The sequence below is a fragment of the Aulonocara sp. 'chitande type north' Nkhata Bay genome, linkage group LG7 (genome assembly GCF_057382095.1).
Source record: "Aulonocara sp. 'chitande type north' Nkhata Bay isolate Kocher_YH1m ecotype deep benthic linkage group LG7, A_spYH_male_GT1.1, whole genome shotgun sequence".
Taxonomy (NCBI): domain Eukaryota; kingdom Metazoa; phylum Chordata; class Actinopteri; order Cichliformes; family Cichlidae; genus Aulonocara; species Aulonocara sp. 'chitande type north' Nkhata Bay.
In genome coordinates, this window is record NC_141350.1 from 2,115,879 (window position 1) to 2,130,930 (window position 15,052).

The window sequence follows — 15,052 nt, forward strand, 5'->3', positions numbered from 1 at the left end:
GTCACACTGTGTCCCAGATGTCACACGGGCACTTTTATTTACATACAGCGTAGATGTACACGAAGAAATTACTCAAAAATAAATTATCAGCATTTATTAAATAATCATGGTCTATAAATAAAAGAAAACAATGTTGTTTTTGTGCATAACAAAAAGCTCACAATTGTGCAGTGAAAATGTAAACTAATAGACGCTGAGCATAATAACAAAGAGACAGATTTCACAGCTGCACCACGTCTCTGAACAGGTGCCGTTTGTGGTCCTTATACACACACAGTACGTATCACTCCGCGAGGCTCCTCCTCGGTAGGCGTAATCCTCCGACAATCCATCAAGCGGTCATATTAAAACATTTTTTGACAGATTGCTGAGCGCTGTGTATCACATAAAATCGGTTCGCGGTCAGTAAGCACAACCAGAATTCATACATAAGGCGCACTGTCGATTTTTGAGAAAATGAAAGGATTTTAGGCCGTGCAGCCCCTCCTGGCTGCATGTCGTTAGCGTGGTTAACTCGCTAACACGTTGACGCCGTCCAGCCCCACGCACGGGGCGATCCGCGGTAACTCGCTAACGGAGATTTTCCGCTTTCATCTTGTCATTGCCTGCAGGTGAAGCTATGGGGGAGGCGGAGTTGTGTTCAGTGAAGGAGAGGCGAGGCCGAGTAACGTTGCGTAGAGACAAAAGTGGACGAAAGAGAGGCAAACCTGCGGCTCCACAAGTATAATTATAACGTAACATAGACTATATCGATATAAACGATATTGTCACATCTTATATCTCGTATGAAAATATATCGATATTTTTTTAAAAACTCGATATATCGCCCAGCCCTACTTTAAAGTGTAACTCATGTAACTGCATCCCTACAGGATGTGAGCTGGAATAATCAGCATCAGCGAGATGTTCTTTCCTGCAGAGCAGATGTTAAATCTCAGAGATCCCAGTCCAGTTGTGTAGTAGACACATCGGAAGACACAATCCAACCGCGCTCTGCCTCCTCTTCCTCCTCCTGCTCCACTGAAAACATGCCAGCAGTCTTCGCTTAAAGAAACTTCTTCTCACACCGACTCGTCGTTTCTACTCGTCTTTGTTTCTCACAGGCCGACATCGAGCAGCATCACGAAACACCAACAAGCCGTTTAGTTTGGCAAAGTACTGTTTTCTGAGAAATACACACAAGAGATCAGCCGCTTTACCAAAGCAGCTGATATCGACATCATCTGTGATATTACAAGAACCATGACAGTGACTTCCCAGAAGAGCAACTTTTTACTCAAGGTGAAACTCCAAAATGACGTCAACAACTTCATTACTGATGCGTATCACCACAACAGTATTTTGCAGGAAGCAGCTTCTTCGTCGCTCACACTCACTCGTTAACTAGCCAAAAATAACTGATACATAATGCAGAATGTTATTATATGGTTCTCTATTATCCTTTTACCCTTTGTGTTTGTGTTGCCTCTTTTTTCTTCTCTATATGTAACATCGGCACCGAGTCAACACGTACGATCGTTATCTTCGTCTAACCTACGTCGGGGGTCGGCACATTGTGTATTCAAAGCAATCTAACCACCAAAACACTGCGGTCTGTAAGTCACAGCTGACATTTGTTTGTGTTTAGGTGCTGTGATGGGAAACGATGACGTCAGCGTGCTTCATGTACTGTCAGGGTGGTTAACAGCCCAACCTGAAAACAAACAATTCTCATTTCCCCTTCAACAGTCTGATCGCTGCTTGAGGTCATGAGCAACAATAGTTTTAAAGGGCACTCCAACAGCGATAAAGCTTTTATTATAAATCAAATGTTGCGGTGAATGCTATCAAACGTAAAAAACAAACAAACTCGTATTTCCTCAGAGTATTTCTGTTTTTAACTGACATGCAAATGCAACAAAACCACAGTGCGCCTTGTGAGTCCAGCTGTTATAAAACCCACACACTTACCGGCAGCTGATACGTCACGTGCAAAACAGAACAAACTGGGACATAGGTGGAGTTTTTACGTGATGACACGGCCTGCTCACTCTAAAAACGTTAGAAACAAAGCGATGCAATTGTGAAACTGCGGGGATCATTTCTCAACTTTAATTATTTGATTCTGTTTGAGGGCCAGATAAGATGATGGGTAATTTCACAGAATTTCCCTGAGATCTACCGAATCAGTTTCAGTGGTAACAGGTAGCTGACACACAGCTTGTGTGAACTGAGGCAGCCAGACGACAACAATCAAACTAACACATGTGGGCTGATTTTCTTGTGTAACTTTAAAGAGTAAAATAATGCCTTTATTAGTTGCACAATTTCACAATTACATAATCTTTGGAAACTGGTGGCAGCATTTGGAAATTTTCCAAATTAACGTTGGGAAACTGCATATTTGGACAGTCTTCATTATATGGAAAAGACTTGTGAAAAACACGTCTCTCTGTTCTGTTTCTGTTAAACATGTAACTTTGCCAGTTTAGTGTAAGCAACTCAATAATTCCAAGTAAAATATACCCACAAGTTTACTCTTCGGGTTTATATTTGACCCTGTCTACCGTGGTGTCGCTTTCTATCCAAAACAACATCAGCAAACCAAAAACTGCCCGTAAAAAGAGGCAAAGGACGCATGCAGACAAGTAAATGCAGCAACTGTTAAGCTTTGGACGCTGTTAGGAGACAGCTGAGATGAACTTCTTCAAAACAGAAATGTACTAAGAATGAGCATGATACCATCAAGAAATCAACTTCACAGACCACAAAATGAAATGCGTCACATTTCCAGAGAAGTTACAGCGGAAAAAGTCTAAAATTGAAGCCCCCCCCCAGGTCTGACTGCCTGCCAAACTTAACCTGATTCACTTTCTCAGCCACTCTGACAGGAAACTTTTCCTCCCCCTTCTGTCTCGGCTCCTCCTTCGCTGCAGTGGGCGTGCTGAGGGAACACAGAGCATGCAGATGTTGATGTTCCACAACGAAAGCTGTGCCCACATCCGCTCTGAACCGAGTCTCCCGCAGTCTACAGCAGGCTGTTCACACTTAACAGTAACACAGCAGGCAGTACTGCTTCTCGCCACTGGAGCTCGCAGATCAAGAACGGAGTTTAAACTTGGAGTCTGTAAATTTTAGTGTGAAACACGCAGAAAATCGCATATTTAAATGAAATTAGAGAAACAGGTGTAACTTGACTCGTGACTCTGATTTATGGCTTTTCATACATTATAAGGAGCTTTTTCAACATTTCTCAGCGCGACTCCTTTCTCGTGTCCTGCAGAGTCAAATTTCCTCTGAAACATTTGAGGCAGGCTTTGAGTAAGCAGCTTCTGATACCTGCTCTTATAGCAACCTGACGCATTCACAGGCTGTGAAGCAGCCTAATAACAGGTCTGTCTCACTCAGGCGGCGGGCAAATGCTGAGTGATTTTTACAGAAGTGTGCTCCATCATTAGCCTGCTCGTTGAAATTACTCCGAGAAATCAAGGATTGTTCAATTTAAACGGCCAGGACCAAGCGCTCTCTCGCTGCCTCACACACATACATGTCGACAGGAAGAGGGGAAGCAAGAGTGGCCCACTCTTCTTTAAGGAAATCTCTAAAATTGAATTCAAATCCCACCGACTGATGAAAAGTCTCGCTAATCATGCTTTTAGGTGATGCAACAGACACACTTTGCTCAAACTACACCGAAACGATCCAATGGAGACGTGCAGCAGCTACAAGCTGTTCCTACTCAGGACTGGAATTCACCATATAGTGGCGACGTCATTCGATACATTGAGGCAACCTCTGGCGACGCGTCCACATAAAACGGTTACATTTGGTCTTTCTGGACTGTCTCCAAACGCCCAGCGCGCATTTCTCCTCCACTTGTCGCGTGAAATGACAGCTGTTTTTGCACCCACTCTACTATGAGTAACGACAGCACGCATACAAACAGTGGGGGCGCGCGCACGGTGCGCGAGACACAAACACAGAATGGAGACAAAAACGGCGAGCGTGTAACACACATAACTGCGTCTCACCTGTTTTGAGTCGTTTGAGTCTCTCGGCTGCAGCACCACCGCGCTGTTTCGTAGTAAATACGGCGGACGAGCTTTAAACCAGCGTGTAGAAGTTGTTTACAAAGTTTCACCGTGAATTCCGACACTCTGATTGGTCTGAGTAAAGTTTAGTCAACGCCCCAAACCTCGGTCACCGGGCCGAGTGTCAAACTTGTTTCCCGGACTCGCTGCATTCATGTAACACAGGCAAGGAGGCGAACGAGAACACTACGCTGTAAACGTGAAGTTTAATATGAAACGTGGAGGCGATCGCAGCAGATTGCCCACTTATATTTGCTTTAATTTCAGTTCAGTTGTATTTACACAGCGCCAAATCACAACAACAGTCGCCACAATGTGCTTTATATTGTAAGGTAGACCTACAATAATAGATACAGAGAAACACCCAACAATCATACGACCCCCTATGAGCACTTTGGCGACAGCGGGAAAGAAAAACTCCCTTTTAACAGGAAGAAACCTCCAGCAGAACCAGGCTCACAAATATGAACATACACACTTCAGTTCTTTAAGCCGTTGATATTGACGACCCCTGTGTGGTATTAAATGTCCGTATTTATTATGAATATTTATTTATTTATTTATTTTAATTATGGTAGTTTTTATTTTAATGGAGAGAGACAGAATATCAAAAATCCAGAAAAAAATTACATGACAGTTATACATTTATTTGCATGAGTGAAATACTGTAATACTGTGCTCAGAATCAGTATCTTCCATTCCAACCTTCATTTCAGCCACCATGGGCAACACCAAAGAGCTGTCAAAGGAGGTCAGACTTGCACAAGGCTGGAATGGGCTACAAAGCCATCGGAAAGAAGCTCGGTGACAAGGTGACAACTACTGGTGCCTTTACTACTTTGTTGCAAGAAATATAAATGACCCATCAGTCACTCTCAGTCTGGAGCTCCTTTCATTTCTTGCTGCATGAAGCTATGATGATCATGAGAATAGTGGTGGATTAGCCCAAAACTTCATGGAGGAGCTTGCTATTGATCTGCAGGCAGCTGGGACTGCAGTCACCAAAAACACCATTGATAACACACTGCGCTGTAATGGCAGCCCCGAGGCCCATCTGCTCTAAAAGGCACATGTACCGGCCCGTCTTAAGTTTAGAAATGAGCATCTAATCATTCAAAGCATGACTGGGACAAAGTGCTGTGGTCACATGAAAACAAAATCAAGTTCTATCTGCCATGTTTGGAGGAAGAGGAAGGCTGTACATGGCCAAATGACACCATCTCCAGAGTATGGAGGTGGAAACAGGAAAAGGGTGCAGGATAGCTTCATGGCATTGAGGGGATCGTGGACCGGGTCATGTACCGTAGACTCTTAGATAAGTTATTTACATTACAGCCTCACAAGTGATTTATTACATGTGTGATGCACCTAAAAACCCAAAATAAGTAGTTGCAGGGGGCAGCGTTTAGAAGCACTGCTTTAGTGTTACTGCCCTAAGAAAAGTAGACAAAAGTGGAAACGTTGCCCCGAGGCAATGAACCAAAAATGTTATTTTAGTAAATAAATGAAATGAATGATTTTACAAACAAATACACTTCGGATACATTTCACATGTTCATGCATATGCCTGTATATTTTTTAAAATATAGATTTTCCACTTAAGCAGATTTCAAAATAAAGTTGGCCGTGACTCTGAACTTGATAAGGTAAAGAAAATGGTTGTGTCCCATGCAGATGTGGTTCTGGAAAGGACTGTCCAACCTTTAGGTCAAAGGTCAAACATGCATTTTACTGAATAGCGATCTTCCCTGTGTGTATTTAATTACACATGTTGTTGGTGCTGTTGCTCCAGTGAATAAGGCAAGTTGTTAAAGTGCTTTAATTGCTAAGGTAGAGTAGAAAAGGGCCAGAGAAAGAACCAGTCCATTCACAATTTACCAGCCATATATGGACAAATAAAATATCTAAGGAACAGTGCAATAAGCAGACACGCTGTGTGTTCCCTGAAGGCAACAGCATTCTACAGAGGGTTAAAAGGTGCTTGTTCATTCAAACAGAGAAATAAAAATAAGAATATCGTGGCAACATTTCTGTTATTTTCATGGTTCGAACCTTATGGCACTGCCATCAACGTCCTGCTGTTTGTGCACCAACCGTGTATCACAAACAAATATTTCATTAGCTTACAAGATGCTCAGCGCAGCCACAGTAATAAGAGAACTGCGTCATCTTAGGTTCCAGTTGTGCAATTTACTAGAATTTCTTTTGAAATGATCAGTAAAACTGATAAAATTGTCTGTCATCTAAAAAAGTTTGCGCTGTTGGAAGTAAACTGTTTATCACGACAACATTTTTCTGCTAGGATAAAATCACGAAGCGATGATTTTAAAGTACACAAAATACATATTTTGTATTACTAAACTGAATATTTTGACCACTAAACTAAACTAAACTAAACTAAACTAAACTAAACTATCGCTTCTATTCCTTCATTATCTTCACCATATATTACTTTCACAGACTGGTTGAATGTGCTGAATCCTGAGGCAGTAAATCCATAGATGAGCTTGAGTCCCACGACAATAACCTTTGCATATGAAATATTATGACCATTAAAAAAAATGACATTCTGCAAAATGTGTGCTTTTCCTTGACTGCTGTTTTGCTGGCAGTTAGAGCCCAGAGCCTACATTCATGCCTCAACATTTTATAATTAACATGCATGTCTTTGGACTTCAGGAGAAACCCTGAGCATCTAAACGTACACAGGGCGTGTACATGCTAACGCCACGCAGAAGCTTCTGCTTTGGACACAGAACCTTCTTCCTGTAGGCGACCATGCTAACCACTGCACCGCACTCTTGGCTGGTTTCAAAGGCCAAAGCTTTCAATTTTTGAAAGCCTTTATGTTGTGCTTATATTCACAGGTAACCAGATAAAACCTATTTAACAACCTCGTCAAGCTAAAGCAGGAGGAAGTCCATACAGATACACAGTGCATAGTGTCAGTTCAGTTCAGGTGCTTTTAGTGATCACACAAACATCCCAGCAGCAGATGAGCAGGTAATATAGTAAATGCTATACAGCACTAGCTCACAGACACACAGAGGGATCTTTGCACAACAATTCTCACCTCACTCGAACCTGATGAACTTGATCTCATTCGACAGCGTGTCACCATCACTACATCACATGTGAAGCTGTGGTGTGAAAAACCTTATCTGTGTGCCTGCCCACTCATCGCACGGATGGAGACTTAATGAGAACATTCATAAACATTAGAATTGCTACAGATAAATAAATTCCTCTGATCATACTGATCCTGGACGCACGAGGCGACTTTTACACGCTGCTGGAAAAATATCAAAGACAAAACAACAAAATGCGATCTTGGTCAGCAACTGTGTTAACAAGAGAAGGAACGAATGAATACAAAAACTGCTAATCACATTCAGTGAGGCTTAATCCTCCTGCCAATATGAACATCAGCTTATAGCGAGTTACGTGATCGATCGCCTCTTTAGTTTATGACTTCTTATCTGCTCATACAGCCAGCAGAATGCAAATGTTTATTAAATCAGCGAGCCCTTTTAGTTTTGAACAAACATTAAGAAAATGGTTTATGTTTTCCATTACTGATCCTCATGGGCGTATGACATCAACGCTGCGATAACAATGTAATGAGAATTTATGTGCATACGTCGAGTCTTTGAACGTGGCTGCACAGACTTATCGAGCTCAGGACGCCCACCGCTCTCCGTTTGTTTCAGTGTATTTCTCGAACCTCACGGAAGGCTCTGATTAATGAATATGAATTTCTACCTTGGTGGGCTCGCATAATAAGTGTGTTACAGACGAAGCATGGCCCGGCTTTGATAAGACGAAGTAATATTCTTGAAGATAAGCGCGAGTGAAGAAAAAGGCAATTCTTTACAGACGTCATATTCCTCATTTTAACTGGAAAATACAGAAATATGCCAAACAAGGGAAGTGTTGTGTTTAAAATCACATATAAAGCTTTTCATGACATTTCACACACGCATCCTCACATACCTCATACAATTTTTTGTCACAGTTTAGGAGCATTAAATATTTTATTCTAAATGCTGATTACAGGAAATAAGATCATTTATGGAAATGAATACTTTGGCTCGTGATCATTTCTGATATAACAGTTCTGCAGATGAAATGCTGCTGAAATGATATGTTTCATGGCTATATCCTGCTGTTCTGCTGATGTGTGTTCAGAAATGAAGGTCGGAGTTTGACGAGTCTGACGAGAACGCGCAGATGTCATCGGCAAAATGACGAACCAGCAAAAGCAAACGCAAAGAATAAATACGCTGTAAATATACGCTGAACTAGTGAGGACAGGTTTTACTAATCAAAATCTATATCCTTTTCAAATGTGCTTTATTGTTGTTCAGCAGAGGCCGTGGTGATTGTGGACAATTTCATCATGTACCAGCTCCGCAGGGCTTAATCCCACCTAGAGAGGTGGTTGCAAGATGGCAAGCACATTCTTTGATTGCACTGTTTTCAGGGCCATTCAGCTCCTCTGGGTGAAGCACAAAGTGAAGCAGGTGGACAGCAGCATGGTGTCCTGGATTACAGGCTATTTAATTGACAGAAAGTGCTGTTTGGCCTCCTCCAGAGCATTGTGGTGGAAATGCTGCAGAATAAAAAGGAGTCTCACAGGGAATCGCACATTTCAGCTTTCATTTTCACTCTCCACACAGTAGGCTTCAGATTCACTTCAAGCCAGTGTCATCTCCAGAGTTTCTTTTGATGACTCTTTTGTTGTAAGATGTGCCATACAGGGGAAAAAAAGTAAATCCTGCATGAAATGAAAATTGGAACTAGCGCTGGACACACATCGGGACAATGGGCACGTTGAATCCACTCCTCCTTCAGTTACAAAGTGTTTGCAGGAGTTGGTACTAATAATAGTGCAGCATTTCAAAGCTTCATGACATCAAAATAATAATTAAAAAGTAAATGTGATCCGGGAGATATCCACTCGCACTCACCTTTGCCTGATATGCTGTTCTGTTGTTTTCTACCAAAACATCTGCTACTGGTAAGGACTGGATTCTGCTTTGGATTCTATTCATTTGAAATTCATTATAGATGATCAGGTTCTACATCAGTGCAGTTCTACAGTATCTCACATGGGAACTATGACAACAGGCTCGCTTGTACTTACCATCTACTTTATAGAACCTGTAGGAACAAGCTGTTGGTGAGAATCCTTGTTGAACAGTGAAAACTGTTGGTCGAGGCCTTTGGAAGCGTTATAATACAGAAGTGCACTGCACTGCAGGCAGGCTACTGATGGAACCAGCTCAGAATGCAGACTGGTGCTGGTTTGCTGAAATACTAAGCAGTGACCCTGACACAGATTGTTTGGGTGGAAGCAAATGTTGTTCCCAAACCTGTATATGTCATTCAGCATTAGTACCTTCTGACTGCTGATTGTTGAATTATTGTTAAATTGTCCAACTACTTGCCCATGCAAATAATTGAATAATTTATCTCATTAGTTGTAAGATGTCCAGCTGACTTGTTCTGTTAGATTAAACAACTTTTCAAGAGTTTTGTCCCTCTGCTAACCTTATTTTTTAGGTTGCTGACATCACATTCACAGCGAGCAGTGGATCCTCATTTTATTGACACTTTACACACAGTACTGTACCATCTAAAGCTTTTTGGATCCACAATCATGTATTCTCTGAAATTAGCAATTTATGTTTACTGTATTTTCCACACAAGGCACATTTAAAATCCTTTAATCTTCTCAAAAATCGGCAGTGCGCCTTCTGTATGAATTCTGGTTGTGCTTACTGACCTCAAACCGATTTTATGTGCTACAACAATCTGTCAAACAATGTTTTAGTTTGTGGAGATACAGAAATTATTTTATTGCTGCCATATAACCTGCATCATTATAAGTGCATTAATAATATTCTTTACATCATTATTCCATTTAATAATATTTCTCACAGTATTGATACTGTATTACAGTTGTTTATTGAAGATGTCCATTTGAGGATCCTTCCATGTTAACTTTTATTACAAGTATGGTCAGAAGTATTTTATACACATTGCATATCTGTGCTTATTTTGAGTTGATGTTCGGTTCATTGAGGGTCTTAAGCTTCACTGGCGTGACTGTCCAGGTGATACATGCTGAGGGAAACTAGAACATAGAAGGATAACTGCAATGCATGCTTACAGTACATATAATACATATAATCTAGGAATAGGCCTGAGCAGAGGCCCAAATGTTTCCAGCTTCTTGTTGCAAACCTGTTGCATTTTATTCTACTTGGTAACAGATGACTGGAGGCGATAACCAGCCCTCAGACGCTCTGAGGGCTTAAGATTATTATCTTAGGTTCCAGAAGACGTATGTTGATGTTTTCTCCGAGCTGTTAATAAACTCAACGGCTGATTGCACTTTTTTGGGGCCTCCGTGGTTTGTGACACTGCTCTACATTGATTGATTTCGCGACAAGTCCGACTTTGCTAAGCTACGAAGCCGCAGCGCTTGATGGATTGTTGGAACATTACGGGTAGTCAGGAGCCTCGCGGAGTAATCTGGGTCCTAAACTCCCCCGGTTCAGGTCCCAAAGTCAAACGAAGAGTTGAAAACTGTCTAATTTCTTTCATCTTTAATAAAATGATCAGCGTTGCTGCTTTACCAGGTGTAACAATTAAGTTTAACATCCAGGGATCCATGAAAACAGAATTTATTACAATTAACGGAGTTAGAAGTTAGCAGGAAGTTAGCTCGCTAGCTTCCACCTAAACATGATAGCTGTGTCCCAAAACGTCGGCTGCATCCTTCGGAGGACCCGGCCTTCGCGGTCTACGTGGGCCGGGTCCTTCGAAGGCCGAGAAGGCCGGAAGTGCGAGGCTGTGAAATGGGACGGTCTAGCCTACAGATTTGCGTCACCGCTGTCTCAGTGGAGTTTAATAAACTCAGCCGTCTGCTTCTTGCTACTAAAATATAACAGGACACTGGTGTAAATTCTCGACCATCTCACACTTCCCTTTAATCAGCTTTCTGTTTGATGTTTATTCAGCTGTGTGAAAATCCCGGAGGAACCCAAGCGAGCGATTAATAAAGTTTTATTTAATCTAATAACTTTAACCTCAGCCAAACCGATTTACTCAGGAACAAATAAAACACCAGAAAAATCCAAACAATAACATTTTTAAGTTATCCGAGTGACTCATATATCATGTTTAACCTGAGTAGCGAAAGACGGCGGGGGTCTGAAACCGAGTTCGCAGCTCTCCCCGGCTCCAGTGAGCCCTCTAGCTATCGAGTGGGTGGGTAACAGACGTCTCCGAAAACGTCGGAGCACTTTTGCAAATATGCGATGTCTTGATAAACCGAGCAGATATTTGAAGTTTACACAGCTGAAAATATGTTTAAAGTTTATTTTGTGACCCAGAAAGAGTAATAAGAGTAATATTACAACTAAGTAGCTGCTGCCATTGTTGGAAACTGGAATTGGCTGGGCCGCACTATGAATTCTGGGATATGGTGGGCCATGAAGGATACACCCGACCCATCCTTCAAATCTCGGGAAAAGGAGGACGCATAAGTCAGCTGGATTCAGAGGAGTCGCTGTGATGTAATCGGTCTACAAATGCGGCCTCAGGAGGATGCAGCCCATGAATAAGGACACCCCCAGTATTTACGGTCATATCCGCACGCACATGGGGAGTTGTTTTTTCTGTAGCCTATCCCATGTAATGCTGGGTACTTATTCATTTAATAAAAACATTATATACTGTCACGGTCCGCTGTGACAGACCGTGTGGAGAGTGCGTGGAGGACTCAGGTGCAGACACGAGTGACACGGGAGTAAACTTTAAACAAAAGCGAGCCTTTTATTGTGGCTGGTAACGCAAGAGAAACAAACAAGAATAAGGGCAGCTCAAAAGCAATAACTAAACAGAAACCTAAACTGGGAATGAACTAAGGTAAGACTATGAATACAACCGACCGGGCATGGAAACATGGAGGGTGGGAACACAGACGACGCGACACAGACTGTACGAAACACAGAGACTAAATACACATGAGGGAAGATCAGGGGAAGTGGATGCACATGGGGAACACAGGTGACACTGATAATCATAACAAGACACGGCAGGAGTGAACGTAACACTGATGGGAGATGGGCAAAGTAAAGCAGGAAGTACACAGAGGTTCAAACAGGAGGAGAGAGAGCACGGGGAGAACGCAGACATAACGGGCTGGGGAAAACATAGAATAAAGCACAAAGAGAGACGAGGGCTCATAAATACACAGAGGGGCACACAGGGGGTAAGAGTCACGAAGGGAAAACACATAAGGAACAACGTAACAGAGCAACCCAGGAAGCATGGCCTAAATAAAGAACAAAATACAAAAATACATGAAAACTAAGAATACTGGGCCCACATGGCCCAGGACCATGACATATACTTATTGATTCTAAGTATAAGTATTATAGATCCAGACATTAATTTAAGAGACTACCGATCCCATTAAGTGTACGTTTTGGGACACAGCTGATATAGCATGTTCTGACTGAGAGATTGCTGAAAAATTCAAACGTACAGCTCTGCTATCACGTCCAACATAAATGAAGACAGGAAACTAAACAGCAGTGGCGTTTGTAGGGTTACTGAAGTTGGGCTAGCTGCTATATAGTGATGTGCTACGTGATCGCTAGCGACACAGCTATGTTAGCATAACATAAACACAGTGAAGCTGGAGGATGAACGCTAACTTTTTCCCACTTGATAAAAGTTAACGTGAGGGTTCCTGATGGTTCGAGACAAATGCAATCTCATGGCAGGATGCTGTAAACGGACCAAACTTCAGTCAGGAGAACAACTGAGATAATCCATCCACAATACAAGGTTAGTCATTAATATACTGCAACAACATGGGAATAGAGCAGCTGCAGAGGATTCAGCATTAATGTATCTTTACTTTACTTTATTTATACAGCACATTTAATAACAACAAAATGTTGGCCAAAACGCTACAAAAAAAAAAAATCAATGGTATGGAAGTGGAGGAAGCAAGAAGAATGAGTTCAGTAAAGTTTGACTTATCTGTTTTGTTTCGCTTAATGCGCCTTATGGTCCGAAAAATAAGGTGTATGATTTATAGATGGATTTAGATGAACAATGAATGGAACAGATTTTCCTATAAGAGTCAGATGAGGTTTTGCGGTTTTGTGGAAAAAAAAGGTGGATTTTTGTTAATTAAAAATCAAAAAACATTTAATAACATTAAAAAATGTCTGCACAATAAATGTTCGCGCACAGGCCCCAGAACTACTCTGAATCTTAGAATTATGCACGTTCATCTGTGTTTTGCAACTACAGCCAACCAAATCTCTCAACCAGCTGTCTAATACGTGCATGCAGGTAAGTGTTTTAGTTTCATTGGAAGATATGAGAATTGAAATAAGCTGTTTTTTCACTGACATACATAATAGTATTGAAAATTAATTAAAAATAGGAGAATGCATGAAAAGGGATGATTGCTTAATTAAGCCCCACAGTTTTGATCTTTGGCTCTGACGATTCTAAGTGGATGCAGCAGTTTTTGTGAGTTTGCTTAATTATGATGCGTAATCCTCAACCCTCCTGAGGGTTCGACTGCACCACAGCAGCAATTAAATCAAAGAACTGAGAATGAGGAAATCCTTCCTTTCAGACGAAAACAAACAAAAACAACAGAAACAACAAAAACAAACAAAAACAAAAAAACACTGCCACCAAAAAAGAGCATATTTTATTATCGTGGTACGGGACATTTTTAAATTATTGGCAGATTTCAGACAGATGAACAGGTTTGGAGGGAATGAAACAGAACACTGTGCCTCTTATTTTTGTATACCTTCCTCGTGGTTGTACACATTTCTCCTGTCTGCCATTTATAATTTATTCCAACACATATTGGTGTAGGGCAACCACAATTTTTTTGTACATGTACAATGACAATAAAGGCCTATTCTATTCTATTCTATTCTATTCTATTCTATTCTATTCTAATCGATGAGCAGTCCTTAGACTATCAGGTGTGAGGGCTCTTTAATACGTGCGTTCATATTTTTTCTGTGAGGAAAAGCATTAAAATGCACCATCAATCATAAATACAATAAAAGAGAGGTTGTGGAGGTAAGCATCAACGACACAGAGCTCTCAGTTCTCACTCCTTCTTTATTCGTCTCCAACATCAACTGCGCATATCGCGCCACAAAACACAGGAACACACTTCCTCTACACTGGGTGTGAGTGGAGCCCTCTAGTGGTCCACCACACATGCCCCCCCCCCGAACACCCAGCAGAACTAGTCCAGGACCCGGGGCTTAAGCAAACGGCCGGAGCGGCTGAACTGGGGGGGTGGGGAACTGACAGAGGGCAACCCAGCCCGGGAGCGAGGCTGGCACTGGCGGTCAGAAAAAGCTGAAGACGACTCGGACTCCGTTGATTTCGGGTCGCTCCTGGGGGAAAAAACAGAATCCATCAGCCCGGTGGCAGGTGGGCGGCCGCAGCGAGGGGCCTGGGCCGGGACCACCTGATCCTCTTGCATAACATGTGCAGGCTTAAGTCTGTCAACAGAGACAACTTCCTGCCGACCGCCAAAGTCCAAAACGAAATGTTTGTTGCCTGGTTTAAGAACCCTGTATGGCCCGTCATATGGTGGACGCAGCGGAGTCCTATGGGCATCGTGCCTGACGAAAACGAAACGAGCAGAGTCCAATGAACTCGGAACAAAGGTGTCAGGCAGGCAGTGGTGCACAGGACCAGGAACAGGAAATGAGTTTCTTGGGGGGCGAAAAGGCAACAAAGAGGTATCGAAACATGGGGGAGGGCTCTCAGGTAAGAATTCCCCGGGGACCCGGAGAGGCTGGCCGAGGACCAGTTCAGCCGGGGAAACCCCGAGGTCTTCTTTAACCGCGCTACGCAAACCCAGCAAAACCCACGGAAGACGTTCGACCCAGTCGCCACTTGTCAAGGAA

The 15,052-nt window shown here is 42.3% G+C and overlaps 1 long non-coding RNA gene across 1 annotated transcript in view; it reads right to left on the reverse strand.

Annotated features, from left to right (window-relative positions):
• The window catches only part of LOC147324277 (uncharacterized), a 118,307-nt gene extending 114,194 nt beyond the window's left edge, over positions 1-4,113 (reverse strand). Inside the window, exon 1 of the long non-coding RNA XR_015130123.1 lies at positions 4,011-4,113. This is a non-coding gene — a long non-coding RNA (uncharacterized LOC147324277). The remainder of the gene's footprint in view (positions 1-4,010) is intronic.
• Positions 4,114-15,052: the final 10,939 nt, after the last annotated feature.